Genomic DNA, 6,000 nt, shown 5'->3' with positions numbered 1-6,000 from the left:
GGTACTGAGGTCAGGCTGACAGGTCTGTAGTTCCCCGGATCCTCCTTCCGGCCCTTCTTGAAGATAGGCGTCACATTTGCCAACCTCCAGTCATCTGGGACCTCCCCTGTTACCAGGACTGCTGATAAAAGATAGAGAGTAGCTTGGCCAGCTCCTCTGCCAGCTCCTTCAGCACTCTTGGGTGGATCCCATCCGGTCCCATAGACTTGTGGATATCCAGGTGGCATAGCAGGTCAAAGACTGCTTCCTCCTGGATTATGGGGGGTTCATTCCACTCATTATCCCCATCTTCCAGCTCGGAAGGCTGGGTACTCTGGGGATACCTCATCAGGCCATTAAAGACCGAGGCAAAGAAGGTGTTAACTATCTCAGACTTTTCCTCATCTTTAGTGGCAATGTTCCCCCTTGCATCTACTAGAGGATGGAGGTTCTCCCTGGCTCTCTTTTTGCTATTAACGTATTTATAAAAACTTTTCTTTTTATCCCTTACAACAGTGGCCAGGTTAAGTTCCAGATGGGCTTTCGCCTTTCTAATTTCCTCTCTGCATGACCTGACAAGATCCCTGTACTCTTCTTGGGTTGCCTGCCCTTCTTCCAGAGCTGGTAAGCTCTCCTTTTTTTCCTGAGTCGCAGTAGTAGACCTCTGTCCAGCCAGGCCGGTTGTCTTCCCCGCCGATTTGTCTTAAGGCACATGGGTACAGCCTGCTCCTGTGCCTTTAAGACTTCTTCCTTTTCACCAGATATAAAATCATACACACCAGGGGAACAAAAAAGACTTGCTTCTTTTTGATATTGTAGAGAGGAACTGAAGACTAATCTTTAAGCACTGATGTCGCCATTAATAAATGATGAAACCCCTGTCTATAGGGAAATCTATTATTAAACATAATATTCAAACTGAAGATATTGGAAATTAGTTCCATTCATTAAATGCACAGCAGAAATAAAATTTTATGTCTTCTTAGTATTAACCTAGTCATAAGCTATTCTTTTTTTCCTTTTCTATTTGATTACATCATTCTCATTTTCTTTAATATTCAATTTCTGTAATATTCATGGTACATGGAGTATTTCCTTTCAATTTGCTTATTGTTTTATCTTTTATTATTTTGTACATACACCTGTTTCAATAAGGAAGAATTACAGTTGTGTAACCAATATTCTTTGCAATACTTGTACTGGCAACTTTAGTAGTTATGTTTGACAAATATGCTGACAGTAAAAAAGGATGGGAGTTTTAACCAAAATCGTTTATGCATGGGTCGGATATCAGAAGACACTTACAGGCATACCAAGGCTTTATTATAATTAATAAATTCTTCCTCCTTTTGCACTTTTCTTTATTCCTATTGACATGTGTTGAAAAGCACAAAAGCAGCAAAATATGTTATTCTATTTCTATCTATTCAGTTCCTACTGGTGAGGGGGGAAAAAAGTCCATATTGAGATATGAGTGAATTTATCACAATGTATTTATCATATAATAATGTGAAACCACAGAAAAAATATATCTAGAGGATCAATAAATTCCCTGGATAGGAAGTTCTTGCACATTTAAACTAAGGAACAAATGTTTAGAAAGGGAAATTTTCTATATTCCCTGGCCTACAAATAAATCACTGGTAAAACTAAAGTCATTATTTTGTAATCTCTATTATAAAGGCTTGTATTTTCCATGAATCTTCTTTGCGGTCCTGCAATAGTAACATGTAAAACTCTCTTCCTTTTAAAGAGGAAAATAATAACCAAAATGCTAATGCCACTCTCCTGTTCAAGCTGTCATAACCAGCCCACTCCTATTGTGTAAATCTAACTTCTATGGGAATAGAGTTGTCAAATGAGAAAGTTCTTACAGAATACTCACATACAGAAAACTTTTAAAAGAAACTTTCCATGCATGCAATACAAATCATAAGTTATCTACCATATAAATCGTTCTTCATCAGCTCTGATCAAGACAATTCATTCCTGATGCAAACTAAAGTTGCAACTCTAGCGCTTTGATGAATGTGAATCATTCAGTGTGTAATGAAGTCAAGCTTCTCCAAGTTTCAGGTTTTAAGAGGTATTTCTAATATGTTTGCTCATAAATCTAAAATTTTGCTTAAAGCATATTTGGCTCTTGGGTTTTTTATTCGGGCAGAAAAAGTTTACCAAATTATAAATATTTAGTGTGCCTCCAGTAAATTAGAGGATATTGAAAGACAGCTACATATACAACCTAGTACAAAGAAGCCTGGAATGATTTATCAAAAAGTTTTTTCAAGAGATGAAAATGCTGAATGTTGTCAAACTACACAAGTACAACAGAAGCAGGAAGAAAAGAATGCATAGTCATAACATCAAACTAAATGGAGAGAGGAGCAGACTGTGTGAACTCCTAGTGTCACACACATTTCTTACCATGAATGAGGTTCTTTCAGCATGGAAATCTAACTGTAGTGTCATAGCATAATTTAGAATGCAAGGGGCCTCTGGAGATCATCTGTTCTAACCCCTCACCTGCAGGGCCAACTTAGATCAGATTACTCAGGGCTTGACCAGGGAAGTTTTGAATATTACTAACAGTGGAGCCTCCACATGTCTGGGCCCCTGTTCCAGTGTCTGACCACACTCATGGTGAATTTTTTTTTTTTTTTTTTTTTTGCTAGTATTTGATTTAAATGTTCCTTGTTGCAAGGTGTGTTTGTTAACTGTGATCCTATCCCTGCCCACTTCTAAGCAACGTCTGGCTCTATCTCCTGTATGCCTTCCCATTAGGTAGTTGTAGACAGCAGTAAAATCCCCCTGAGCTGCCTCTTCTCTAGGCTGAAGAGGGAGGTGCTTCCCCGTTCCCTGAGCCTCTTTTGAGTTTTGAAAGCCTTCTCTACTGCAAGGATACACCAATGACCCACATTCAGGTTTGGTCCACCAAGAATCTGCTGTCCTTTTCTGCAAAGCTGCTCCCTAGCCAGCTGTCCTGCACTGGTGAATGGGGTTGTTCTGTTCAAGGTGCAGGACTTTTCATTTAGCCTTGTTTAACTTCATGATTTTTCCATCAGCTTACTTCTCCAATCCTCTGATGAGGTTTCTTTAAACAGCAGCCCTACCCTCCAATGTATGAACCACTCCTGCAGTTTGGTATCATCTGTGAACTTATTGAAAGTGCATGGTCTTAACATTCATGTTGTTAATAAAAGTGTTAAACAGTATTGTCCCTAGTATTTACCCCTTAAAACACCATTGGTGATCAGCTGCCAGCCAGATTTCATACTGCTGATGAGCCTGGTGGTCCATAAAATTTACCCCCCTATCTAGTTGGCCATTTATTCACTCCGTATTTCAACCATTTGGGTAACAGAAAACTATGGCAGACCATATCAAAGGCCTCGCTCTCCCCTCCTTCACAGAACCAGACACCTAATCCTATGAAACTATCAGGTTGGTGAGGCATGATTTGCCATTGTAGATCCATGTTGTCTGTCTCTTCTTTCCTTCAGGTGGTTAGGTATGACTTCCAGAAGGATTTGTTCCATAATCTTCCCAAGAACTGAGGTTAGGCTGCTGAGATACTGCTTCTTGTTCTTCCTGAGGGTGGGCATGATCCTTTTCCACCAGGATAATGGACCTACAAGGCCAGCAGCAGACCTTACCAGCAAAAGCAAAAGTGAGGAAAGACAGAGTGAGTACTTCAACCTTTTCCAAATACTTCGGCTTTAGATTAGTCAGGCTGTTTTGGAAGACGATGAGGCAAACCATTCATTTATAGAAGGTAGAGTGCCATGAGGAAGAATGACTACTTCGATTCAGAGTGAGCTACTGCTATTGGAAGTGAAACAGCAGCAACAGATACTAACAAATAGAGAAGACTGGAATTCTCTGTATTTCAGTTAGGAATAAGTGAACCTTTTTTTTATTTTTTCTTTTTACTGGACACCTGAAAAAGAAATTATCAAAATCAGTCTGTGCAATTTAAAATTTCTCAGAAAAGTGTTTATTTAAGCCTAAGAAATTCCCATTTAAACAGAACAGATTCCAGCTATGCAAAATAACCAACCACCCAGTGTCATCATTTTGAACAATTATTGAAACATGAGTTTTTGTATTCAGTATGAATCTTTGCAGTTACTTCTTAGCTTTCAGTTGCCCTGATTTTACATTATGAGTATAAAACACCAAACACCTTATTTTCTGAATACAATTGACAAGTGGTTTTTGTAGGAAATAGTTTGTTGTATGTGACTGTGTGGGAGAACTGCCTTTTCTTAGATGTTCAAAGGAATATCTATATGGAGTACAACACAGAGTTTTGTTATGTATTCAAGCAGTGTAGCTCAAAATACAAGGAGGTCTCTTTAATTACCTTAGGGTGTAGATCTCCAGATCTTTGAAAAGTAGGTATTTACAACTGTTCTGTCTTTGATAAATGGAGTGTGGGGTTTGGGTTTTGGTTGGGGTTTTTTTTGTTGTTGTTTTTGGGGTTTTTTTCTCATTTGCTTTTCTTTTTAAAAGAAAACTATCTGAAGAAAAAGGACCCTCTGTGTATAATGGTTTAGTGGCTAGAATACTCACTCATAGAGCTAAAGAATTGGATTTTAAGCCTTTCTCTGACTGATGAGGTTCAAATCCACAGACCAAGGTCTGCTGAGACAGTGTCCCAACCATCTGATTATCATCCATTCTGGATGACAGAGTGAAGAGTACATTCCACCTCTCTTCCTGAAGCTATTTTCTTCCATCATGAGGAAAAGAATATATTGGGTCAGAGAAAGAGCATGCGAGGAAGCCTGTCTCTGTAACGTAATACTTAGGACTTTGCTCAGTAAAGGATTTGGATCCCAAAAGGGTTTCTGTGTCTTGCATTAAACAGATATTAAATAATATGAACTGAATATAGTGCCTAGAGCTGAGACCAGAATACAGTACTCTTCCTCCCAGAATGAACACTCTAACCACATTGGATACAACTTATGTATTTCTATGCTACTTTGAAGACAGACCATTGTTTTCGATGCTGTTTCTGGAGACTATTCAAATAAACAGCTTAAGGATTCTGGAGTTAATCATTCTGAACCATGAAAAGCTGAGCTGGACAAACAGCTCAAAGTATGTAAGAGTCTACCTTCATGTCAAGAGATTTGTAAATAGAAGATAATTTCTCTAATAATTTATTAAATCTGAAATTTACAAAGAACCTTACGCAAAGTCCTATGCCTCGGTGGCTTCCAGTTTACAAACTGCAATCAGTATATAAGGTATTTTCTAGCGGGAAAAAATATATATATATTATCTAGGTCTTCTCTTGTTGACTTTGAAAGTAGGGGGGATAGGTGAGCTGTGACCCCAGTGAAAATCCCATGAAATAAGCAAGCAAAAAAAATGAGTCCAGGAAGCTGTCTCTAAGGAAAGCAAATACTCTGAAGGCCTGAATTCAGAAAGAATTTTACTGAAAATATTTATCATGGATTACAGCAAATGCTGTGTGAAGCAAACACTTCATAAATGACATACATACCTGAAATCCTTATAAATGGACCAATAAGGAAGGTGCCCTATTTGCTGAAATTTATAGATCCTGAGACATTAAAAAAGCTAACTAGTGGCCAGACAGTTAGGGATAAACCTTATTCAAACATCAAATGTGAAGCCATGAATCAGGATGATACTCACTGTGCTTGCAGCTGGAAATCTCATCATAAGCAAGACCTGAACTTCCAAGGAACACTGATAAAAAAGCCCTTTTTTTATCATTCAGTCTCCAATGTGAATTTGCATTCACACAAATGTAGCAGATGGATGTTATTAATTTGTTGCAGAGTTTCTGAGCAGATTAGACCTAATTTGTGGTGGACCACCTCGCCTTCTACCTGGTAGTTAACTGATTCTATGTGAATAAGGTAGAAAGTTCATTCCCTTGAAATCTTTTTATCACTTCCTTTGATTTTCTTCCCTTAATCTCTTCATCTAACTTATACTAAATACCTTCATTCTAAAAGCATAATTTATAAAGCAAAAATCTTA

Source organism: Egretta garzetta, unplaced genomic scaffold, assembly GCF_000687185.1.
Source record: "Egretta garzetta isolate BGI_Z169 unplaced genomic scaffold, ASM68718v1 scaffold13, whole genome shotgun sequence".
Lineage (NCBI taxonomy): Eukaryota > Metazoa > Chordata > Aves > Pelecaniformes > Ardeidae > Egretta > Egretta garzetta.
Note: the sequence above shows the minus strand (reverse complement) of the source record.